The following is a 26,898-nucleotide window of genomic DNA, read 5'->3' on the forward strand; positions in this document are numbered from 1 at the left end:
TCTGGGGTTATTCTGTGCGAATCTGTGAAAATATTTGATGGAGAAGGGGTACCCCATTCTCCCAAACGTATAGTTATATCTCCCATGGAGATTTGTCTTCCCAAAATGCAATTGCTAATAACTTTTGACTTGCTTGATGGATTTGGATGAAATTCTCAAAACAAAAAGCTTATTAAGGGCCCACCCAAACTGCATATTTTTGGGAACACTATTTTATAGAATGAAAACATTATCAATAAAACAAAACACCAGGGTTTATCAGTTTTCATCCCATTCATTTTCCCAAAGAGAAAAGGTGCAGTATTTTAACAGGGGTAGCAGTAAAATCGCTGGGCAGATTTGGACTAAATAAGAAACAACTTGGGCACAAAGCATTGGCTTACATTTCTTGACTAGTTTGTGGTAAATCCATTCAGTTATTTTTAAAATATCTGACAGAGAACGGGGTGCCCTTGCACCTTAAAAGCTTTATATCGGCCTTGGTGATTTCTACAGCAGAGAGGCTGAGAATGGCTAATAACGTTTTACTTGCTGGATGGATATGGATGACATTTTCTAAACCAAGAGATTGTCAAGAGCCCCACCAAAACTGGAAATTCTGGGAACAATTTGTCAAAAAAAGAAAAAGTTATTAAGAAAAGGCAAAACACATTTTCAGCCTACTCCCATTTCTTTTCCCATAAAGAAAAAGTGCTGTTTTTGAACAGCAGGTTTGCACCAAATAAGAACACATTTGGGAATCCAGCGCCAACCTAATTTCCATGACTTTTTTGGGGGGTAAATCCATCCAGTCATTTTTTAAATATATGATAGATGTGTGGGTTCCCCCCTGTTCCTTACAACCCTTATATATATCAGCATTGGTGCTTTGCAGCAGAGTGGTATTTTTGGTTTATGAAGGGAAGACCGTGAATCTCACAAGATTACAGAGGCAACACTGCAAGACATGCTCAGATAAAAATGTGCATCAAACAATGGGATGTGTTATAGGGTTAATGTTGAGCTTTCCAGCAGCAAAAGCTGTTAAAATCCGTTTGTGGGGGACACATGTGCTCCAGTGGCATTGCAAGTAGTTTGCAATCTAATTTAAGAACGTTTTCTTAAACTTTCATTAAACTAGAAAAGTGGTGCTGCAGTCTAAGAAAAGCTATGTTAACAATGGGAAAAATGTGCTGTGGATTTTAACAGCACCTCTCAGGGTACCGTTAATTAACGCCTCTTTAGGCTGGTGCAGGAAGGGTGTTCTGGGCTCTGAATACAGTCCTTGCCAGCCCCTTATATGTGAGTTGGTTGGCAAGGCCGTTGCCATGCCGTAAATCACGGCTTTGCAAGAGTGGTGAACTTCATTTATTGGCGCCACTCCCGTATTACTTCAGAATACATGTCTTCATGGAAAAGTGTCTTTCAACTCAGATGCTGCACTTTTCCCTTATAACACGCACCTCAGAATCAGGCCACTTGTTGGGCGTTAATGCAATTTAGGGGGTGTGGTGGAAGGTAAGGGGGTTGGGTAGTAGACAGTATAACTTGTATTTTAATGTTTGAAAGATGTATATGTTGAAATGTAATATACACGACTTGAAACATGCCAGTTGCATCATTTGGTTAACCGTTAACCTTTGTTCGTGGTTGTGCATAGAACAATTATAGTGGTTAATATTGATTCAACACCCGCCATCCATCACCTTTCACTTTTGCATGAGTCTAAAAAGGATTCCTTGGGTCAGTCCTAGGTCCCTAGCATGATGTGCGTAGTGTCCCAAGTATCCTTTGCTGTTGACACTGAAACATGTCTGAGATTGCTTGTGAACTTATGCAGAAGGCATCTGATATATCAGAGTTACATATTGGGTTTTCTCTTCTGTAATGATAGAGCAGACTGAAGAGCAATGGTCTGGAGGGTTGCCCAACGCAAATCCAGTGGTTATGATTGATTCAAAACCTTACAGCCATCGCACCTCAGCTTTGCATTGAGATGTGGCTGGTTTGAATAAAAGATTATCCAGTTTATAAAAAGTTGCAAATATTTGGTGTGCTCCTTGTATTTTAATTCCTTAAAAATTCCAATAAAATGCTCAACGTAAGAAATGTTGCATTTGTGTTACAACTTGGAAATGGATATCATTTGTCATTTATTGGCCATAGAAATATCTGATCTTTGATACCCTGTAGGGATCATTTTTGAAAGTTGACTGAAATGGCTGAACGCGTTACAGTTCACAAGCTGACATAAGCAATTACACTGTTCAACTTTAAGTTCAAATCAAAGACATGCACTTGTGCACCCTATGCCAGTCTGGACATATCAGGCTTCAAACATGTTACCTGTAAGGGCAGACATATAACAGACGTTTTCATTTTACATCATACTAAAAAGTGACCGAGCACCCAAACTTTATTTGAAATTCTAGTGCAATCATTGGACCAGTGTGTGCTCTCAAGACACTTGAGTCTATTATATATTAGAACTGATTAACTATCTAGATTTCTGGAATCAAACAGGCTCATATGAGGCAGGCATTCAGATTTCTAACCACATCATGGGAGAGCAACCGTGTTCCATTGATATCAGAGGGGAGCCTCGCATGACCTACATTACTGCCAACGAAGTTTCCTGCACTTCCTCAAAGAGGACATGGACTAAGATGAAATGCCAATTACAGTACTTTCATTGACATTTGTAATATTCCCAGCCTCGTAATATGACCTTTGCCACAATATGTAACCGGCATCTCAATGGGCTAACTTTCTCATATGATTTTCTTTTTTCACCTTGTCAAAAACAAACTAACTGTACCTGTACACTCTCTCCATTGTATGGTGCTGTATGCAAACTGCACTGCTCATGGCTAAGCTTTTAGCAATATAAATAATGTTGCATCATATACTGTCCTACAGTGTAATGTGGTCAGGTGGATTGAGAAGTCGGACAAAGAATTGGCATTAATAATATCTAGTTTATTAACTAATCAGCAAAGAGGATATATTTCCCTATCTCTACAGGGTTACCCCTACCCATTCTAAGATAACTTGGGTGCTTGTCATTAGGGTGAGGGTCAACAGAACAGTTCCCGTCCTCTTTCCAAAACTGCTCTAACCCTACAACTAAGTTACAAAACAGTTCAGCATTTATAGAAAACAAAATACAAGGAGAATGTCTCCCTTCTCCTGGTAAACCGGTTCAGTCTTTTTTCAATCTTTTGCTTCACTTTCTGTTTCAAGAAAGTGTTCCGGGGCAGGAGAATGACTCCCTTCTCCTGACCCACCCAATAGTCCTCAAAAGTCCCTTTAGTTTCTCCCAAAAAGTTTCACAGACTTGTTGCACAATTTGAATGGTCCTTCTTGACCTTTTCCCACACCAAACGTTCTCTCTAAACAACTCTGGTTGCCTGTTCTTCTCTGCACTGCTGTTAATGTAATTACTGTGATGAGGGAGAGTAGATCCTAGGGACTCGTGAGTTTTATTAATTTCACTGTCACCACTGTGAGGAGGAAGATCACTCTTGTTACACTCTTGACTTTGGGTCTCATCACGAGTTGGGCGGTAACGCCGGCGCTATTAGCGCCAATGCTAATAGCCCTGCCGCCATACCCCTTGGCGCTATTAGCGCCGGATCACGGGTTTGGCGGAACGGTTATTGCCCATTCCCCATTGGGCCCATTTGGGAATCCTCATTCCCCATTGGGCCTAATGGGGAAAATGTGCTCTATTACTGCCGGCGGATTTCCCGCTGGCGGTAATCGCGCCGAAAATTGGCAAAGTTGCCAGGGATTTCCCCCAGCTCAGAGCTGGGGGGAAATCCGCCAAAGCCATGATCTGGCGGACCCTTAAATGCGACAGTAATAGCGCTACCGCCGCATTTAAGGGTTACCGCCAAACTCGTGATGAGGCCCTTTGTCTGCTTTGCCAAATACTTGTGTAATAAGGAAGGCTACTACTGAGTGCTTTTTCGCTGTGGCTTCTCTGTCACCACTGTGATCAGGGAGATTGCTCATGGAAGTTTCCTCTCTTTAGCTTCTCCTAGTGTTATCACTATGACAAGGGAGATTACTCCTGAGTTTTTCTTCTCTTTGGTTTCTCTCAGTGTTACCACTGTAATGAGGAAGATTATTCTCGAGTGCCTCTTCTCTCTGGGATCTCTTAGTAGTACCACTATGATGAGGGAGATTACTCCTGAGTGTTTCTTCTTTTTGGCTAAACTTAGTGTTACCACTGGGATGAGGGAGATTTCTCCCAAATGTTTTTTCTTTTTGTCTTCTTTAAGTCCTACCACTGAGACAAGTGTGATCACTCCTGAGTGTTTCTTCCATTTGGCTTTCCTTAGTGATGCCACTGGGATTAGGGAGATTACTCCTGCACTTCTCTTGAGTTTCAAAACCGTCAACACTGTGACAAGGCAGATTAGTCCTGCACTTCTTTTGAGTTTCAAAGGGGTCACCACTGTGACAAGGGTGCACAACCTTGACACAGTTATATTTTGGCCCCTGACAGGTCTCCCACTATACTGGTTACCTTCTGTCTTGAAGGAGAGCATCACCCGGTCTTCCTTTGGGGCTTTGGAAGTAGCAGTGTCGTTTATGGACCAGCCAGTCCACCCTTCTTTTTCAATGCCACTACCTGGGGCTCGTCTTCTTTAGTCTAGGTTGGCAGCTTGCCTCCCCATTACTTGTATGGTCGGTACGGGCCCCTCTGCATCTAGACCGTGGTTCTCCTGCCTCTCACTTCCGGCTTCACTGCTGCTCTGCATTTGAACCTCCCAGGCTCCTTCTACATTGAAGGTTAGTACTTTCTTTCATTCAGGTAGCAATGGTCTCTCCCCAGCGGGACATCAAGTTTTTAGTTTGTCTTTGCAGATTGAGCTCCACTCCTCTTTTCCTATTCTTTGTCTCAGTATGGATGGGTGCCAACCAATACGCACTCTTTGCACAGTTTTCATTCTTCCTCTTCTCAGTACTATTAAAAGGTGTACGCGTGCATGGATCAGCATTACAGTAACAAATAGAGAATTGAGGGGAGAGTTTTCATTCTTCCTCTTCTCAGTACTATTAACGTAGTATGTGTGAGAGGCTGATACCTTAGAAGTTTGAGAGGGTGTAGGGATGTCCTTGAGTAGGCTATGAAGGAGTTCCGTAAAGGAATGGGAGTCCTTATCCCCAAGGGGGAATCCGTCCCAATGAGGTCCTTGTGTTTATTACCACACCTAATGGGAATATTGGGTAGCAGCCTCCCTAGCCTCATAGGGTGAAGTGATAGAATCTCATGAATCGTCACAGTTGGCATGCTATGCCATATCCAAGATGGGGCTTGCTGCATAGTGATGTATCATGCTGCACTTAAGTTTCTATTTTGTGTACACTCTTCCAAACCAGGGTAGTGCAGGGGATTCACTACTTGACTTTGAACAAATGTGGACGTCTTGTGAATTTTGTATGTATGTGTCCTAAAGTCCTCTATCTTTTCTTCATTTGATACATTTTTTATTGCCAAAATACAGTCAACTACTTAAGAAGCTTGAAGGGTTTTCTCTTTTCATGTTGTTAGGGAGTGTAGCAGCCTTGTCTGAATCTTTTCATGTTGTTAGGGAGTGTAGCAGCCTTGTCTGAATCTTTTCATGTTGGTAGGGAGTGTAGCAGCCTTGTCTGAATCTTTTCATGTTGTTAGGGAGTGTAGCAGCCTTGTCTGAATATGTGCATCAGTTAAGCTGTGAAGTGGACAGGGGCTTTGCAGAGACCTGGTTCGGTCTTTAAATCTAAACTGTTATGATATGCTCCCCAATTAAATTAAAACAAAATATATTAAAACGGTGGCTTATACCTCTTCTCCAGTATTTGGCTGTTATTTATTTTGCATGGTCGGGCCCCATATTATTTGTGGTTGGTCTTTATCATTTGTTATCATAGGCACAGAGCAAAGACCAAATCATGGCTTTTCGCCCAAACCTCAACTCAGCAGAGTTCATGAAACGACTGTAAAGATTGTATATATACTGTGAATTTGTGAATATGCCTCAACCTTGTATCACTGTAAATGTGTGCTGTGATTGCTTTACATTTATGACTTGCAATATAGTCTGTGACTGTTTATGGGGTGATTTGTAACTCACCCTCTGTACCCAAGTTCAAGCTCCCAGATACCCTTCAGTTAGGCGCGCTATATAAGAAAATAAACTAAACTAAAACAAACTAAACAGGGGACCTTGCGGTTAGGCATTTCTTGTGACTGGGGCTCCCTGCTGATATTGAATCATGTGCTAACCACCTGCAAAGTGCACAGTGCTTCTTTAGGGTTAGCCGGACTCTTGCAATCTATGGATTTGAACCTATCGGCTGCGTCATTTCAGTTGACTGGGATGCACAGTTAAAGTGGTTGTTTTTTTAGGTGTTTACCTTCATTGTTGTCCTCAACCATGTGTTCAGTGAAATACTTATACCCCAGACATTAGAGCAATTCGTGACTCCACCTCCTCCTACACAATTGGTCTTTAAAATGTCTCATTGCAGTTCGTGAGCTGCATAACCATGTTCTCCTCTTCAGTTTTTTGATACCGCATCAAAACTAATATAATCAGATTTTCGTGACACACTGAAAGAGGTTTCTGATGTTGGATACCCCTTTAAAGAAATCCTGCAATGGATAGTAACCCTTAGAATTTCTCTCAGTCAGCTATCTACCACCAAACTAAAGCACAACACACCCATCATAAAAGATAGTCAAGCAGTAGGTGCTGTGAGGTGAGTTGTAAGTGTTTGTGGGGCTGTCCTAAATATACTACATGAAGGAAAACTGAACAAAAGAGCATGCCCTTAACATATATGATCTCCCCCAATGTCTTGCCATTGATCTCCTGTCCATAACTGAGATGTGGCTCCACTGCTCTACTTTTCATACTTTTCTGGACAATCTCCATCATAGAAGATGCACAGTTATTGCAGAAAAACAGGCCAATATACGTCTGAGCAGAGACTTAGCTCTCATCCACCCCACTTACTAAAATGTGGTTGAAATGTGTAGCAACCCACCTCCTCCTATGAAGGGCTGGTATGTAAATGCTCTCTCAACTCTAACGCCAACTTAAGCATGATCATCACCTATAGATCCCCAGGTGAAGGCGCTGTCTTCCTGAAAACATGGGCAGACTGTAATGTGCTTTCCCACAGAAAACATCTCTCTATTTTGTGTATGGTTTAGTCCTGTCTGTCGATGCACCACTGAGGAGAGCTATGGTGACTCCTCCCAAGTCCACCTGGCAGGGTTTCTGCTCCTACCTGGAGTCTCTGAATTAAAGTCAAAATTCAGTGTTTGCTATGGTGGTGTTCTTCAATCTTAGCAGATGTTTCATATTTCGATGTTGAGGATCCTTTTGTTTTTCATTGATGCTGATCGCTGTATTGTATGTTTATCGTCCCACATTCTATTTTGCGTTTTGCCCTTTTTTTAAAAAAAAATTAAGAGTATTAAAAAAATATATAAAACATGAAAAATTAAGTGTACCGAGGTGTATGTATACTGCCACTCTAAATAGTGTAATTTCAACTACTAATATTATTATGTGCATAAAAAAGCAAGGACAGATTTCATTTGGAAAGTAGTCTTCCGTAAATGACCCTTTTCTCGAGCAATGTCCACATTGGTTCACAAAATCCACTGTGAAAATAATGTTTATTTTCAAAGAAAACAGATTTGTCAAAGCCCATTTACTATAAAGTGATTTGGGTAGCACGCGGATTAACATGGAATTGAACAGCTGCATTGCCTAACTGAGTCGCAGGGAACACAGAAGCTGGCATAAATAACTTGATTTATTGTCGTACACATTTAAGTTGAATTCACAGACTATTGCTACCTAGATCATCGTCTATTGCCTTGACAGGTTAACCTTGCAATTAATGACATACTTCGAGTGAAAGATCTGGCCAAACAAAACCTCTTGTACTCTGTTAACCTCAAGGTCACTAAGTGCATTCATTCCTGAGTGAAAGGCATTATGCAGTCCAAATGGCTATTCAAATGTGAGCCCTAATGGAACAGCACCACAATGCTACACAATACTCCCCTGAACATGAATACCATCAAAAACCCTGTGAAATGATCAAGGGTCTTTGTGAGAGGGACACTCAGGATGCTCACCACAGCAATGGGAACACGATAAAGCAGAGCTACATTTCATTATTAATTATTTCGGTTAGAGGGATGGTAGTTGTTTGGAAGTTCAGTCCCACACATTGCTTGTCTTTGGCATTCAGGTTCAGAGCACAGCCTTTCTGCAATATTGGGACAACATATATTCAAACAAAGGTACTGTGCATTCGCTACAGAATGGTGCAGTCTTCTCGGAAATAGGTACACGCATGTAAGTAAGAGAGGAGTTAAATTGCAATGAAGTGAAAAAACACAATTATGAAAAATAGCTATAGTTTATTACTTATTGTCAAATCAATTAATACATTATATACTGGTGAATGCACTGTGCGGCTCCTGTATTGAAAGTACTGTAAGTATAGTCTGCATTAAGGTGGCATCTAAAGGAAATATATGACATCCTAGTATATATTAAATGCAACTTATGTTGAATAATATATAGAAAAAAATACATTGTCAGGCAATCAACCTTGGTCTCTTGACTGATAGGAAGGGTGCCTTAGCCATACCATGTGTCTAATCAGTTTTGCAGTAGGTCCTCCATTGAATATGAATAGGTGCTCACAGGGCACATTGTTGGTTTAGTAGAGAGAGCAGAAAAGTGGGCCATCGAAGCAGCATTACATCACACGCGCATGAGCTAGGAAAGTTGAATATGCTTGTGCATGCATAAATAAAAATTGCTGCAGAGGTGCAAGCAAATTCTGGAAAGAAAATTAAGCGGCAAGTGGTATTGCCAATAAAGCCATCTGAAGGTGAAATGTTAAATAGCATTTTGTACGAGTGGTATGGCAACTTCAATGTGCAGAGCTTTCGAAAAGCTTGAAGCCAGTTAGTCCCATAATAGTCAAACATGGGACATTTAAACCAGGAGTGCACAGCTGTCATTTCGAAGTACAACATGAAGTGTGCCTCACAAGGATGACCCTTCCACCCTGCTCTAAGTGGATTGAAGAACAAAGGTTCTATCAGCGGTTATTCCATTCTTTAAACGTTATAACAGTAAAAGCCAAGACACTTTCTAAACTTTAAAAAGATCAAACTGCAGTCCCTCTCATATGTGTGCTGAAACAGCTGGATCACATCTGATCTGACTATATGTCTGTAAATCAGACAATGCATTTACCCGAAGGCCCTCCATCACAAAGACTATTATGCCAGTGCTCTTAGGTATATCAGTAGTACACTATCAGAAAGCCAGCCTTCCAGGCGCTTTCGGTCATCCTCCTAAAACTTGCAGGGCTTCCAATTTACACACCCAAAGATCTGAGCCCTGCAACACCTTTCCTCAGCTTCATTGCCTGAAAATGGATGTCCTGAAGTTCTGAAACACACTTAAAACGTACTTGTTTATATTAGCTTACACAATTCAATGACGATTTGCAATATTGACTACATTCCCTGTGTCCCTCTCTGTCTCATAGGAACTCCTGCATCTCTCATGTTCTGCAAGCTTCAAAACCCCCATCTGTTGGCCATATGCTCAAGTCCTGCTTTGACATCCTCGTGGCCTAGCACCTGACAGTCTCTCCAGTGCTTATATACACACACCTTAAAACTCTGTGGCAACACACAAGTCACTATAACACTTTTTGGTTTCTCGGACCTGGACATCTGCGATGTTTCACAGATAGCAATCTATCCATCCCTCCAGGCTACCAAAAATGTGTCCTTCAACAAGCATTATTAAATCATATGTCAAGATGGGTGTGGGGAAAGCCTATAGGTCATAGAGATGTGCAATTAAATGGAATTACTCACACTGGTACAAAGGCCAAACTGAGGAGTTACCAGCCCTTTCTCGATACCCTAACCTAAAGGCAGTCTCCGGGATATAGCACCAGCAAGCTTTTTGGATAAATGCTACAGTCTTAGTGATATAGCACTCAACTCCTTGCTTGATGTCACAGTCCCAGGTATACAGCAGCTAGCTTGCTTTTTGACTTCAATATTGTATTCATATATTGGCGAGATTATGTCTTGATTTATCAGTATCACAGTATCAGGGATATAGCACCCAGCCTACTTCTTGACTTTGCTAACAGCAAATACTTCTCCCCCTTACTTTAGGGTACATGTCAGGCACGGATACTCTCCTCATTTAGCTGCAGGCCACTCTCATTGGTCAGTTGAAAACACCTTTAGACACAGCACTACCAGCAAGTACGTCTTCCTACTTTCGTAAGGTATTTGTCAATAGTTATTTTAACCAACCAACCTCTTGGGACAAACTCCAATTTCCAAAGTTCAAGCTATAGTTCATATCCGTGAAACAGGTCTCATGCTGGGACGTCTTCTCAGGGTTCTCAGCAAGCTTTTAGCTTTCTCTCTTGGTATGGTCCCTCACATGTCTTATATATATCCCTCAGCAAGTGATCATGCTCTTGTTCTTGTCTGGTCACTTTGGGTGTCGGAGATACAGCTTTCGATTCATGTTTATCATTCTCACCTGGTTCTCGCATTCCCTGCTGTGGTTTCAACCATTTTCTGAGTAATAGCCCTCAGCAGGCTCTTTGGTTTCTCTCTACTGGGCTAGCAACTGTCTGAGATGCAGCTCTGAGCAGGCTCTCTGGCCTCCCTCTGTATTTGGTCTAGAGTCAGTCGGTGTCTGAGATATAGCCCTGCTCTGATGTCTCGTATCGGTGTGCTCTACTTTCTAGTACTCTGTGGTCATCATTGATGTCATTATCAGTGTGCTAATGGACTGGTCAAAGGGAGGCTCAGAGTTAAACTTAGAACACGTGCCAAATTTGAGAGGTTTTGTTGAATTAATCTGGGACCTTAAGGGATCTGGGACCTTAAAGGCACTTCAACTACTTCTTTTCACTAAATTTAAAGAGTTATCATGCTGCATCTCCCAATGCATGTAGTGCTATCGATTTTTGTACTGATATCTAGATGATGTCATTAACAATGTTATCAATGTGTTAAGCGATACACTGTGGTGTTTTCCACCACTGTAGATATACGGTCCACTGGTCAAGGATAGTAGCCACTTCGCCCAGAGCATGGACCTGCTTTCATACTTTAGAAGGAAGAGGAGCAACAGGGACATGGAAGAGTACAAGGGACTGAAAAAGGGAATAGGATGAGGAAGTGTTTTAGAGGTCAGGACTAGAAATAGGAAGAGCATGAGGGTTCGGGGTAGGCAAGAGCATGAGGGGATGTGGAGGAACACGAGCATTAGTAACAGGGATGAGGAAAAGCATGTACACAAGAGACCCTAACAAGGAATAGCATGAGGCACCACAACAAAGAACAGCATTAAGGAACATGAAGAGGAAGGTAGTGAGTATGAAGGCCAATGATGAGGGAGAACAAGAACATAAGGGGCCAGTATGATGAAGAGCAAAGCAGGTGGACTGGGAACAGGAAAAGCCAGAGAATGAAGGACCATGACAAGGAAAATCGAGAACACGACAGACCTATGAACTTTCTTCTTCCTATGATTCAATTAGGATTTCAATCTTTTCAATCGACTGGAACTGCTCTTCTTCATTTTGCCAATTATCTTCTATATGTTTGCTAATTCTTAATGGTTTTATTAGATCTTACTGATGTATTCGACACAGTGAATCACGCTATTCGAATGTCTACTCTTTCCTCCTTCTTAGATTTCTGGACAGACCCATTCCTTATCCTGGTCTTGCCCCTTCTCCCTATTCTCTTTGTATCATTTTCTACAAGGGTCGGTTCTTGCACATTTATTCTTTCTCCCTATACTTCACTTCGATCACCATTTTAAAAAAAATCTGTCCTATCACTTTTATGGTTTTATGGTGGTGACTTCATCTCCTTTTCTGCTTTCTCTGAGTGTCTGCATTCTACTATTTCATTGTGTCTCTCTGCAATCCAAACATTCACTCCAGCTTAATCCAAATAAAACTGAAATGGTTTAATTCCCCACACCATTCCATTTGTTATCTCCTCCTCCATCTTTGACATTTTTTCCTCCATTACATTTTTCTCTTTCTACCTCAGCCATAATGTAGGTGGGATGTTTTATCCCTTTCTTTCATTTTCACAGCATATTTCATGCAATGGCCATGCATCTCTCTGTTTCCTCTTCAATAATGTCATAATTCAGCCTTTTCTTAGATTTCAGGCAACTCATCTTTTCATTATTACTCTTATCATTTTAGGTTGTATCTTGTGCCTCTTTGCTTGATCTATAATTGTTCTATTCATCTTTTGTTTCATTTATCACCACATTCCCCATCTCTTACTTCTTTGCACTGACTTCCTTTTCATTCTTGCATATTTTTTACATTTCCTTTGTATTGTTTTTTAATGGTTCATGGATTAACTCCTCCCTATCATTCTTCTTTGATCCCTCTATCTTTCATCTCAGTTTCTTTGGCCTGTTTCTTGTCCTCCTTATGTCCAATCTAATGTTCATGCTTTCTCTTTACTTGCCCCAAAACATTTGAATTCTCTTCCACTTCACATACCTGCTGTTCCTTCGCTTGCATTTTATTACTCTCTACTTAAATAAAATATTATTTCCGCTCTAACTCCTTCTTGATTGTTATTTCTAAATATGTAATATTGACAAATTGTTGTCATTCATTTTGCTCATGATTGCAGCAATTTACCTGCAAAGTGCTTTGGCAAAAGAACTATGGGAGTACAATAAACTAAACTAAACCAAACCATGAGGAACAGAAAGAGCATGAGGGACAGTGATTAGCATGAGCACATGGGACTGCAGTGAGAAAGAGAATGAGGAGCCATGACAAGGAAGAGTAAGAAGGACTTAGATGAGGAAGGGTAAGACCCTCTTTTGTATCATTTTAATGTCTTCCAAATCCATATTTATCATTCCGCCTTTCCCACAAAGGCTCTTCATTTTTGTACTCAGGATATCAAAAAGTTTCCTCAAATCAATTCGGAGGAGGCAGCTCTTACATTGCCTAATATATTCTTATCTTTGCTTAAATAAAGAATGTGAACCATTATTTGTCTTGACTAAATTATGTCGATAACCTGACAAATCTTTTAAGGTATGGACTGCATGATTAAGGAAATATCACATCTATTTATTTCATGGTGGGTAAGGCAATGCCAAACCTTTGCTCCAAGAAAATGTGTTCCAAGATAAATACAATGGCTGACACCCCTGCAACATGAAATTCAAACAAGGGATTTAGCGAGACCTTAACAGCTGTGTTTCATCCTGGCCATTAACTATCTCAAGAAGGGTCAAACAACAGCAGATGGTTTCCTGCTTCCACCACCCATGTATCTATTGTCATTGAAAGTCTAAGTATGGGGTTACTCAAAATGGTACAAGGGCCAAACTAACGAGCTGCCAATACTTTCTGGATTCTAAGGACAGTCATATAGCAACAGTGAGATTTTTGGCTCAAACCCTAGGTCTTAGGGATACAGCACCAAACTCACTTCTTCACTTCGCAGTCCCAGGAATATAGCACCTGGTTTGGCTGCATCTACTGTAATGGGAGGAGCAAGACATTGCAGTGATCCATCTCGTCAGCATATAGGGATTTTGAGGCATGGACACAAGTAGCAAAGGTGAATATAGAGCACCTCTCGATACTCCTCCAACCGGCCAAATCGAGTAATGTAACACATGAAATAAACCATCTCAGAGAACACCAGTTTGTGAAAGTTACTTAATTAATCACTGAATGTTATTGTCCTTCAGTTTCATGACAGCCCCATTTTCCCATGTTAAAAGTCTGGTTAGTACTCTTACTCCAAATACTGACTGCTTTTTCTGTTTTAAAATGGCTGTTCATCTGTCACATCTCCATCTATCTCACCTGCAGGATCTCCCTCATCTGACTCCTGCTCAGGCATGTTCAGCTTATGTCGGATGGCAATATTACATCATACTGCAGTTACCAGTCAAAGAATGACAGGTATCTCATGTAATGGGAGGTGAAAGGGGTCCTCCTGTCCATGTGCTGATTTGTGCCTTATTGTAGTTCGCCGTGGTGTAAAGGGCTGGTATCACAAGATTTTTTGCCTTGTTGGTGTGGTTGTTCACAAACGGCTGCAAGACATAGTAGACAGGGTCACAGGTGAATTTTGGTCTTGCAACACAGTTACTGATCAGGCCTGGATTTTTTGAGGTTTAGAATGTTCTACTTGTTAAAGGGGGCTGACAATCATTTTGTAGAACTGAGATTCACGCGTGGAGTGCACTACCAAGATGGTTGACCTATTTGTTGATCATAGGTTAGTGCTTGACATAAAAGGCTGGATGCTGTTCCCTGCCCATGAGTTCTGAGTCTGAGGGTTTTGTGGTGAACTGTGCAGAAGGCTGCTTATAAGTCTAGAAGTAATAGATCTCAGGTGATGATGGAGTTGGTGTTGGTTTTTAGATCATCCCATATTGAAAGTAATGTTGTTTCTGTTCCTATCATTGGTTTCAAAACAACTTGTTTTTGATCTAGTAGCTGATTGTTTTCTACATGTTCCAAGATTTGTTCGTAGAAATAACTTTGTAGGAGTTTTGGGATATTTGATTTTGGTCGGTAGTTGGTTAGGCCAGGGGGTCTTTAAGGAGCGGTTTGATGTATGCAGATTTGAAGCTTTGCGGTACTTTTCCTGTTGTCAGCAAAGATGTTGAGGATATATTCTGCCATATTCTTTTCTGTGAGGATAGCTTTGTACATGTCTGGTGGGCATGGGTCCGTTGGTGAACCTGCTTTTTTTCTTTAGGCTGGTGAATCTGTCTGTTGAGATAGACAGAGGAAAGTGAATCTTGTGATTGGTTCAGCGTTGATTGGTCAGAGGTGCTGTTGGTGTTTTTGGGTCTGGTCTTGATGATTTGTTGGATGTTTTGCAATTTTGATGTAGGCCGTTGGATTTCTTAGCTCATTGATGAAGCTGAACATCTCTTTCTGGGTGTTGCGTCAATTGTTGATAGGTTTGGTGTAGTATATTGTTTTGTGATTTGAGAAGTTTTGAGTGATGAACAGTGTTTTGATGTTTCTTCAAGGTTCTGTGCCTCTCATGTCTGACCATTATAGTTTCAGCAACCCTTCCTGGAATATTAAGGTATTTGTGGTGGTTGGTTGTGTGAGTTGGTGGTAGGTTGATAGGTAGAGTGATAAGTATAGTGTTCTTTGTCTTGTTCTGACAAAGGGACTTTCTTCTGGAGGAAGAATCCATTTGTTGGTCCTTTGTTTTAGTTGGTTCTCTGGCGGGTGATTTGAGGTGATTGGTCTTCTTTGTCTGGTTTGCTCTTGCTTGGTACCTTCTTGTGCATCTGTCTTTCCAGGTACAAGGCATTTTTGCAGAGGTAACTCTATGGTTGGGTATAGTTTTCTTTTTTGACTCTGCATTTGTTTTTTAAATTAAGTTGTTCTGGTTTTTCTGATGGGTTGTTCGGTTGTCCCCAGTTTATCATTCAACTCAATGTATAGATGCATGGATTTTATGGGTGATGTTTTCTTTCTTTGGGTGGTATTCTTGTTGGTTGGTGTTTTAGCATGCAATACCGGTTTCAACTGTGCTTGTTTGGGTTATTCTAGTAAAGAAGGGGGGCGATGTTGTTGGCCGTGATATCTCGGGGCAAGAGCTATTCGGGTATAGAAAAAAGAAAACTATCCTGGTTGGTAGACTATTCTGATGGCCAGACTATCCCATGGGCAGATTACCCCGGGGGGTGATCTATCTCGGTGTGCAGGCTTTCCTGATGGGGTGTGCTATTCTGGGAGTGATCTGTCACAGGGCAGAGCTATCCTGAGGTTTATCTATCCTGGGGGGAAAAGCTACCTCAATGTGCAACTATCTAGGTGGGCAGGCTATTGAAGTGGGCAGAAAACTCTTGGCTGAACTGTCCCTGGGAGTGAACTATCACAGGGGGTAAACTATCCCTGCGGGTGAACTATCCCAGGGAGCATACTATTCTGGTGGTGGATTCCTCAGGGCCAAATTATCCTAAAAAGCAAGCTATCCTGGTGGGTAGGCAATCTCAGTTGGCAGGCTATTTTTGGTGGTGAACTGTCCTAGGGGGTGGGACTATCCTGTGGGGGAGAACTATCCCAGCGAGTTAGCTACTGAAGAGGCAGAGTCTCGATGGAGCAAACTATCATGTGGGGCATACTATTATGGAAGCAGTATATCCCCAGGAGTAGAACGTCTTTGGTAAGTACCACAGTAGCAACAATCAAAGTATCTAAATTCCAGAGTAGAAGAGTCAATGTGGCAAAGCACCACAGTAGCAAAACCCAAAGTGACAAGGTTCCACATTAGCACCATCGACGTGGCAAAGTTTTACAGTATCAGGATTCAGAGTGGCAAAGGATCAAAGTATCAAGTGCTAAGGTCCCCTGGTAGCCACACCCAAATTGACAAAGTTACACAATAGCAATCAAAGTGGAAAAGTCTTACAGTTCCCGAATCCAAAAGTGGCAAATCAAGGTGGTAAAGATCCACAGTAGTAAAATCCAAAGTGGTACAGTTGCAGAGTAGAACAATCAAGGAGCAAATGTTTAACAGTAGCACCTTTTAAAGTGGCAATGGCTCACAGAACCAAAATTCACAAGTGGTGAAGTTTCAACAATACCAAGACTGAAAGTGGCAGTGTTCCTCAGTAGCAAAAAATGAAAGTGTCAAAGTTCCAAAATAGCGGAATAAAGGTGGTAAGGTTTCACAGCAGGAACGTTGAAGGTGGTAAAGTTCCACAGTACCAGAACACAAATTTACCAGAGCTCCACAGTAACAAAAAATGAGGGTCGAAAAGTTCCACAGTAGCAAAATCAGGGTGGTAATGTTTCACCAGACGAAAGATCAAAGTGGCCAAGTTCCACAGTACCAGAACTCAAATTACCAGAGCTCCACATTAACAAAACCAAAAGTGGCAAAGTTCCACAGCGGCAGAATCAGGGTAGTAAGGTTTCACAGCAGGACAGTTCAAAATGGAAAAGCTTCACAGTACCAGAATTCAAAAGTGGCAAAGATCCACAGTAACAAAAGCCAAAAGTGGCAATGTTCTACAGGTGCAAAATCAAGGTGGCAAAGCCTCACAACAGTAATATTTAAAGTGGCAAAGTCTCACAATGGCAGAATTCAAAGGTGGCCAATTTACAAAATATCACGATTCAAAGTGGAAATGTTCCACATTAGCAGAATCAGGGTGGTATGGTTTCTGAAATGTGGCAAAGTCCCACAGTACCAGAAATCAAAAGTATCAAAGTTTCACAGTTACAGAACTGAAAGTGCTAGAGCTACACAGTAACAAAACCCCAGAGTGGGAATGTTGGAAGGTACAAAATCAAGGTGTAACTGTTTGACAGTAGTAGAATTTAAAGTGGTAGAGCTCCATAGTAGCATACCCCAAAGTGGCAATGTTTCACAGCATCACAATCAAAGCAGGGATATTTCACAGTGGACAATTTGAAAGTGTAATGTTTTATAGTACAATTCAAGGTGACAAAGCTCACAGTATGAAGGCTCACAGTGGTCCAGTACCACTGTACCAAGATTTAGAAAGCCAGAGTTTCACAGTAGCAAAGTCCCAAGTCAGAATGTTTTCCAGTAGCACTGTAAACATTGGAAAGTTCCACCAGGGTGGGTCAAGTTCACAATATTGGGTTCAGGGTGGCTAGCAGAGTTTCACAGTAGCAAAGTTAAAGTGGCCAAAGTGAGAACGTTTCACAGTAGCAGAGTTCAAAGCAGCAACGTTCTACAGTAGTAACATTCAGGTGGTTAAGATTTACAATACTAGAATTAGAGAAGAAAAGGTTACACAGTAGCAGAATTCAAAGATCAACTTGGCAAAGCTGCCCAGTGGCAACATTGAAGGCAGCAAAGTTATACAGTAGCAAATTTTGAAGTGGCTAAGTTTAACTATGTCTGAGTTCGAAATTTCAAAATTTCACAGTATTAAACTTCAGAGTGGTAAAGTTTCAAAGTAGTAAAGTTCCAGTGGCAAGGTTCCACAGTAGTAGAACCCAAAGTGGCAAGGTTCCACAGTAGCAACATTTTATGAGGCCAAATATCACAGTAGCAGAGTTTGAAATAGCAAGGTTCCACAGTAGCAAAGTCAAGGTGGGAAGGTCTCGCAATGGCAAGCTTCGTGGTGGGGGCTTTACAGAGGGAACATAGAATTGTTTTTCCTTACCTTCTTATTCAGTGGCCCCCTCTGGTTGGTGTTGTCACTTCAGCACAGAGCAAACAGGCAAACAGTAAAATTACCCTTATTCTCTGACCTTTGCCGGATGCCTGGACAAGGCTGCCCTAGGACGATCAGAGAAGAGTGCTGTCCTGGGTCACGTGAACCCCAGGAGAACCAATCAGGGGCAGAGAAGTCCGGCCTGGGGTAGAGTCAGTGGATGGGGGTGGGTTTCATAGTTTTTCTTTTTCTGGTTAAAATTAAGGGAACTGATCCGAGTCGAGGTGTAAGGGGTGGGGGATTGGGAGTGTAGATGTTTGGGCCTGTGGAACACCACAGTAGCAAAATTCAAACGTGGTGGACCCCACTACAGCATAATTCAAAATGAGGCAAACCCCCATAGTAGCAAGGTCAAATGCAGGGTAAACCCATGATAGAAAATTCAAATGTGGTAAAAACTCACAGCAACAAAATGCAAATGTGCTGAAAAACTGCAGTAGCAAGATTCAATTGTGGCAAAATCCCAAGAATGCACAATCAAAGCGTGGTGAAACCACACAGCAGCAAGACTCAAATGTGGTGAAAACCCACAACCCAAATGTGGTAAATTCCCACAGTAGTTAAGCCTAATTAACGAACAAAGACTCCATGGATATGCCCTGTCCTTTGGTTTAGCTCTGTTGCTGATCGCAGCATCGCATACTAATCAGAGTTTAATTCAAACAGGCCCACATGGGAACCTGCAGCACAGGTTAACAAAGGAGACAGGAAGCCCCAGCAACCTTTGATATGTACTGTGTCATCCTGAAGCCAGTTTCTGCCCCTAGTATCAGTGGACAGTGAAATGTCATGCTTGGGACTGCATGTATTACCGTAGTCATCCCTGCAAGGGGACCCCATTCAGAAGGTACCAGTATGTGCATTGATGGCTCTAGAAAGTCTGGTCCTGGGGCAGCTTCAAGAGAGACCTGCTACTTTAATCAGGAACCACAGAGAGCTCCATGGACCAGAGAGACGCTTTGATCCACAACAGACAGGAAGATGGGTGGGACTTACTATTACATGTTTTCACCCCGTAACCTTTTCTGATTCAAAGCACTCTAGTTATGACCTCATGCATATCGGAGATTGTTGGTGAGGACCCAGGATTGGCTCATTAAGGTAGGCTTAGCCTACAGCAATTCCTGTCGTCTATTTGGCTATAAAAGAGGGTTGAACCCCTCTTTTGCGCAGATCATCTTGTGAATTCGCAAGGAGTAGGAAGAAGAACTCAGTATTGAACCCTGGCTGAAGGTACTGTCTGCCTTTTATCTTCCGCAGTGAAGGAAGGCAGGACATCCAAGAGGGAAGCACAATCCCTCCCCTAAACATCTCCCAGGGTACATTAGGAGATGCTGAATCCAGAAGACCATGCAGCAGCCCCAGAACCATTACCCATCCAGCACACATTGTGCCCTACTAGCCTCTGCAGCAAGCTTCATAGGTAGGATGTGTCAGAGAGTCTCTGAACCAAATCAAGGACACAGCATCTGCCTGCAACACTCTCCTCAGCTTCTGGCCATCCTCCTTAAAGGACGACACAAGCCCAGTGAAGAAGCTATAAGTGCATCGACAAGCATATACCGACGTCTGCCTTAAAGGACATTTTTGAGCCATTCAAACCCTTCTAGCGTCAACTGACTGCACTGCTGACTGTTGTTATGCTGCAGTCGCTTAAGCCTTCCGAGATGCATCGACCAGTGCTTTAGAACCACCGACCAGCACTGAGACAATTATTCCTGACCCTGAGCCACCATGTAGGCAAGTCTGCAGCTGTCCATCTAGCTTCACTCGCCGAACTGCCTGCTACCTGACACCCACAGTTGTCTCCCGTCTTGATCTCTGTCACAGAAGCTGCAAATCGTTCTGAAATTGCCTCGACCCAGGCGGACACCTAGTGCATCCCCAGCACACGATACATGCTGGTTCTTTCCCTCAGGTCCTTCCCCGAATGCCTCCAGTGACCTTTTACGACCCATTTCTCCCTTTGTGTTGAAACCAAGTATCCTTGCAATATTATGATTTATTACTGTACCAACTACCCTCCTGTCAGTATCCAGAGTGCATCCCTTTGACTTCTTTGAAACTGTCTGTCCTCTGCATTCATTTATAGTTTGGGTTGTATTTTGTAGTGTGCTAGAACTGTCTGTTGTGATATTGATAAAGTAGATATTTGTATACAACCTTGATTGGACAGTCCATTTTATCATTGGTTAATAATTGTATTTTCACTCTATTGAAACTAACCAACAATCCACAACATTTTGAAGATAAGCATGCCTTTCTGTCCATGTTACCAAAATTGGACAAGGAGGTTTATAATTTGCTTGTGTTTGCAATCTGTTTGTATCCCTTCTGTTGTACTAGAGCTGTGGGTCTGATTGATGGTTTAGAAACCGATATTCATCCCTGGACCACTGGTTCCCTAAATGTTGATTCGTCAAAACAGCCAGGACAGAAAATACTAGGACGAAGAAGAGCACAAAAAACATGAGGAATAGTGACTGCGCTAGTACTGAGACGAGGTGGCTGACTGGAGGCATGATAACTACCAAGGAGCCATTCACAGCAAGGGTTAATGGTATGCTGTGGTGGAGTAAGCCCATAAAATTAAAAGAGAAGAAGGGCTCATCTTCATCTTCCCTCCTCATCGGAGAACTCAGGAGTTTCGAAGTCCACACTCCACTCAAACAGAGGGATCTGCAGTGGACGCCGGCAAGAGGCCGAGGGAGTCCGTGATGGGTCCTGTGCGGCAGGACAGAGCCCAGTGGGAAGCAGGCAAGGCAGTGGCATGACCTTGTCCAACGGTGCCAAGACTACAATGAGCCACAACACGCAGAGCTGCTGCTGAAGCATTAATGAAGAAGATGGCAGGAAGCGGGAAGCAGACCAACCCCAGTCCCTGCAGAGACCAGCATTGTGCATGCAAGTCCCAGAAGGTAACGGCGAGCACAAGTGCACCGGTAGGGGTGTGGGGGTTGTAGAGCGGTCACTGCTTCATGCCGGAGAAAGTGTAAGGCCTATCAGAGGGCCTTCAATGGTTGGGGACCTAAAGCAAGGCGAAGAGTTCATCCAAGGAAATCATCCACATACCAGTGACAGAGCTAGGTTCACGGACCACTGCAGACGGGTCTGGGACCCCAACAGAAGAGAGACAAGCATCTGAGGAAATCATCCTCATATCAGTGTGCAGAGAGAAGCCCACGGAGGCTCAGAGAAGGGTTTGGGACCCTACCATAGCTGAAGCAGGCATCTGAGGAAATCTTTCTCATTGTAGTGGCAGAGACCAGTCCTCTAAGGTTTAGAGAAGGGCTTGGGACTTTGCTGATATGGTGAAAGAGGGACAATATAAATCCCAAGAGTAACTCTCCTAGTGAGAAAACTGGTTCTTTTCAAGTAAACTGAGGAGAAACCAGGGGAAGGGAGTCATTCCCCCCTTGTCTTGTTGTGGACTATATTTGGAGACTTCAGAATAGTACCAGGAGAAATTAGCCATTCTCCTAGCCCAGAAAGTTGACTGTACAAAGTGTTGAACTACCAGCCAGGGGACGTGAATCATTCCCCAGGCATTTGTTTACAAGAGGACCTTTTTCAGAACACCACCCGTATATCAGGAGAATGAAGCCATTCTCCTGGGGAAATAACTTTCTGTTAGATTGCTACAAACCAGGGGAATTCCCCCATGGTACCTTTTTTCCAAGAGAACATTTTGGAAATGCCACCCGTATACCAGGAGAAGGGAGTCATTCTCCTGGATAAGGAACTATCTGTTGGATTATATTAGTCTTTAGTTGCTGTGTAAGGGGTAGAAGTAGGTTGTGACACAGGACGATGGATTTTCGTTTGGACAGACATTCTGACACATCGTTTAGCATTAGTTTGAGGCAGGGAAACCCCTCTTAGACAGAGGCATGGTAAGGTTTTGTTTTCTAACAATAAAAGTCTATAACAACAAACATGCCACCCTTGTGTCAGCTTTCTTTTTCGACACCCTTCATGCCTAGTAGCAAAAGTCAAATTTGGTGCAATCCTGCAGTGACAAAATGCAAATTTGGTGAAACCTCATAGTAGCAATGTGTAAATTTACTGAAACCCTGCCGAAGCAAAATACAAAATTTTGCAAATCTCACAACAGCAAACCTCAAGTGTGGTGAAACCTTTGCAGTGGCAACGTACAAATGACCTGAAACTCCAGAGTAGCAAGTCAAATGTGGCAAAATCTAACAGAAACAAAACTCAAATGTGGCGAAACCTCGTGGCAGCAAAAGTCAAATGTGATGAGACCCAACAGCAGCAGGACCCTAAGTGGATACAGCAAAAAAAAAAAAACAGAGCTAGAAAGGCACACATATCAATCACAGTAACAAGAATCCAGATGCAGTGAAATCCCACAGCAGCAATAGTCAAAGTGACATAGTTCAAACTACAAAAGTTCCAGGTGATGAGATCCTGCAATGGCAGGACATTTGTGAGTATGTTGCCACATCCCTTAGCTTTTCTCTGTGATCCTCTGGGTTGTTGTGAGATGATGTGCAGGGTTGGGTGTGGTGCAACGCGAACAGACAAACAGGAACATTGCCCTAATCCTCTATCCTTCATCGGCTGCCAGGGCAAAGCTGCCCAGGAAGGGTTCAGTAAGAGTTCTGGTTGGGTCACATGACTCCCAGCAGCAGCAATCAGTGGTGTGAGGGTTTGGGGAAGGGTTCGAAATGGGGACTGGAAGCAGAAGTGGGTCTTTTTGTCTTGTTCCACTTTTAAATTTAAGGGTAAAAGTCAATAATGTTACAGGGTAAGGGTTAATTGATCAAATTAAGTGTAGAGGTGAGCATTAATCTCGTTAAGGGAAGGGGCAAAATTCATTATTCAAGGGTAAAGTAGCCAGAATTAAGTAATTCAAATTAAGGGATAGGGCCAGAATTAATTTATTAAATTAAGGGGAGAGGGGTTGGAAATAATTAATACAAATTAAGCAATGAGGTTGGAATTAATTATTTAAATTCAGGACTGAGGGGTCAGATAAAATTAATTAAAACTAAGAAATGGGGTCAGAATTAATTAAAATGAAGGGGTAATGGGTCAGGATTAAATGGTGAAAATTAAAGGTAGGGGTCGGGATGAATTAATTAAAGTAAAGGGCAGGGGGTCGGGGAAAGTTATGATTAAGGGGAGGTTTTTTTTGGCGGGTCTGCCAGCTTAAAAGTCTGGACTATCCTTTTGCGCCAGGTGCTGGGTCCAGCTGACGTGGCAGTGGGAAGTGAACAAAACAGAACATGGTAAATAAGTATCCATATATACCCTTAGGATTGGTTTCCCTTAGTTCTGATATTGTACGTACATATCACTGGATAATAAATGGTATCCAAGCTATGCATCCTTTTCAAGATCCCACCGACATGTGCCCCTCTGCATTAAGGCATTACCTAATAAGACATCCAAGAAGAGCAATGAACACACCCACATTGTGTATGTTTATAACTAGGTCCGAAAGGATAATGTATTCTTCATTTATTTTCTCTATCCCACTTTTTATACCAAAATAATTCACCTTTTCACACGTCGTACGCTTGGGCTAGGCCTCCTTCAGGAGTCAGCTTGGCAGTGCCAGAATGACTATTGGGCCAATTTATCTGTAGTACCGTAAAAAGGCACTGAAGATATTTTCAGTCTACAGATCTGCCAGGATTTTTGAGCCTGTTCTCATGCCTCTTATGCATGATAATAAAATAATTACGCACTAATAACATAACTAAGAAAAACAATGAAGAAACATTGTTGATGGTTGTATCCAGGGCTCAGGGATAATCATATGTTACTTTATTAATGTTGTCTATACCACCATATTTCACCTTCTGACACGTTCCAATTTTGGACTTGGTCTCCTTCTGGAGTCAGCTTGGCAGTTCCAGAATTTCTATCTTGGAACATGCCTGCAGTACAAGAAATAGGCACTGAAGGTATTTTAATTCCACACATCTGCCACGATTTCCCAGGCATGCTCTCATGCCACCGACACACCCAAACCCCCTTTATTTCTAACTGACATATCTTCCAGAACATCTTGAAATCCCAAAGCATATATTAACTCAAAACATACTTTTCAGTATCACATCTTTCTAGAATATAGTCCATGTATAGTGGGCTAAAACTCTCCACACTAATACAAAGCATGTCCTCCCTCCCTGACTCTCTCCCGGCATCTGCAAACTCCTTTGCTACTTTCCCTCGCTCTAACTTCACTCTTACTCTTGCTCTCGTGCCCAGCATCCCAAGATCTGGTGCCCCAGGCGGGGCACAATACACCACAAACAAGGATCCGTACTTTGAAGCTACTATGGTGGTGATTCAGAGCAGTACAATATAGTACAGTGCAGACTCACAAAGGACATTTCACAGTTGTTTTTATTAAAGAATAATAATAATGTCTAACTTTCCCTATCACTATGGGGTGTTCCCTACCTAACACATGAACTAAGATGCTCGACAATCGTCTATGAATATCCCAAAACATCAGTCCACAGTTCAAACTAACCCTAACTGACTCTACCAACATTCTACCAACTGAAGACAGGAGAATGACTCCCTTCTTTTTTTCCACTTAATAGGTGCTTTTCAAATAGTCTCGTGTGACTTCTCTGATCAGTTCGTGTGGCTCATTCAGAATTGTATTACATTTTTGTTTCTTCTCAACCTCAGGTCTCTTTAACCTTATACTTGTATCTTGTTCCTTGTTAACGGTTTCTGTTTGCTTGTTATCTCTCTCTTTCCTTCTATAGTAAGGGGGTGTTTTTGCCCTTTCCCAGGGTAGTGATATCCATCCAGCCTTTACAATTCTCTTTCTTGGGATTATATTCCCTTCTGCTTCATAATTCCCCCCGCCAATAGAGTGAACACCCCACAATCATGTTAAGAAGAGGAATCATTTGTCTGGCCGACCTTCATTGCTGTCCAAGGTACGAAGCAACCCAACTGCTCTGACGAGGCTTGTTAGTCGGGAAAGGGTCAGTTGTATTGGTGCCCCTTTCATATGACTTATGAAGCCCTGTACTTGTGCATCACGGATCCAATGCTTTTCAGCATGCAGTGTGTCTTGAACACAGGTCACTGCCATCATTTTGTGCCCTTGACAGTAGCAGGGCATGCCACAGACTGTTGCCATGATGTTTGTGGCAGTTATTAGTAAAGGGGCTCACTCCCTTCAGTGCATCACTTTCACACTCCCATTGAAATTGACATAGAGTGGAAAAGTGAGCACTCAACAAGTGAGTCTTATGAGTCGTGGAATCTTTCGGGACAAACACAAAACATAGTTGACTCAAGTTCCCAGTTTATTTATTTTTGGAAAATGTGTGGTGTGGCTCGGTATGTCTAGGGATAGGGCCCCTCAGCCAAGCCCCTTCATTATAATGTGGATATATTTTTAGTGTGCACGTCATTACTTCAAATACCTCTATCCTGGCTTACACTTTATAACAAAATAACTAACACGTCAGGCTATTTTTACTGTGCACGTCATTACTTCAAATGCCTCTATCCTGGCTTACACTTTATAACACGTCAGGCACCTTTTCCGCTGTGGGAAGTGTTTAAATGTAGGGCAGAATAATTTGCGTTGATAGGGGGGGGACAGTAGTTGTTTTGTAGCTGAATTGTCAGCATGCTCTTGTAGAATTAGGACCTTGTTCCATCATGCAATGGGGCACATGCAGAATTTTACGCAGGGGAGCCATGCCCAGTCAAACCGAGGGCCACCTCGTTAAATGTGTCACTATTTGTGAACATTTCATTGACGTATTCTGCCCACATTCCCAAACATGTTGGCAACACTTACCTCTAGCAAGAAGAACACCAATCACAAATGCGTCTAGGAAGGAGCGCAGACCCCAGGAAGAGGAAGTGAGTGGAGCAAAAGGATACCTTGGGCGCGGCCACGAGGGCTGGGCTGTGGTTAGGCTGAATGCGGTTCTAGAGGTTTGGAAACCTCTGCTAGCTGATTAAAGATGCACGCCAATATTATCCCATTCTAAGATCCATGTTTCCGTTTCCTACACATTTTGTCTCCATTGTTATTTACCTGTTTTGAGCTGTTTTTGTACATTGTTTTGTTAAATCTTGAGTGGAGGGTTTTAGCACATAACAAACAGAAAAAAGAAGTGAAAGTGATTGGCAGGAAGTTCAATGGTAAGACATCCGTTATCTTTGTCATCTGTGCCGTTTATGCATTTTTGTTGTTGAGGAACCGTTTGTGTGTTTGGGAAGCGTCAGTGCTGGCTGGGCACATCAAAACAAGCTCATGTCTTATTTAAGGCCTGAATGGGTACACCTGCCCTTTCGATTCCAGGGATGTGCGGTGTCCCGCAAACCAATGTAGCTTTTTCTTTTGTGGCAGGTCTCCTGCACAGTTTCACATTTATGTGGCAAGTGGATCTGGGGCAATTCTCATGGTATGGACAGCTTTGGCTTGAGCTGCAAGTATGTTATTCAGTGGCATGGTTGTTTGTCATCATTCCATGCAAGAATATCAGTGGTACACAGGGTAACCAATGGGTGAGCATGAACATAGTCCACACACGCACAAGCGCATCACGGTATCTCAGCTTGAAACAATGAGGCTCCCTAGAAACTAGTGAAT

General features: G+C 42.4%; 1 protein-coding gene across 1 annotated transcript in view; it reads right to left on the reverse strand.

Annotated features, from left to right (window-relative positions):
* The window catches only part of MEF2C (myocyte enhancer factor 2C), a 597,063-nt gene that overhangs the window by 385,773 nt on the left and 184,392 nt on the right, over positions 1–26,898 (reverse strand). The window lies entirely within an intron of this gene.

Source organism: Ambystoma mexicanum, chromosome 6p (assembly GCF_040938575.1).
Source record: "Ambystoma mexicanum isolate Mex_15411 chromosome 6p, UKY_AmexF1_1, whole genome shotgun sequence".
In the NCBI taxonomy this organism is placed as follows: Eukaryota; Metazoa; Chordata; class Amphibia; order Caudata; family Ambystomatidae; genus Ambystoma; species Ambystoma mexicanum.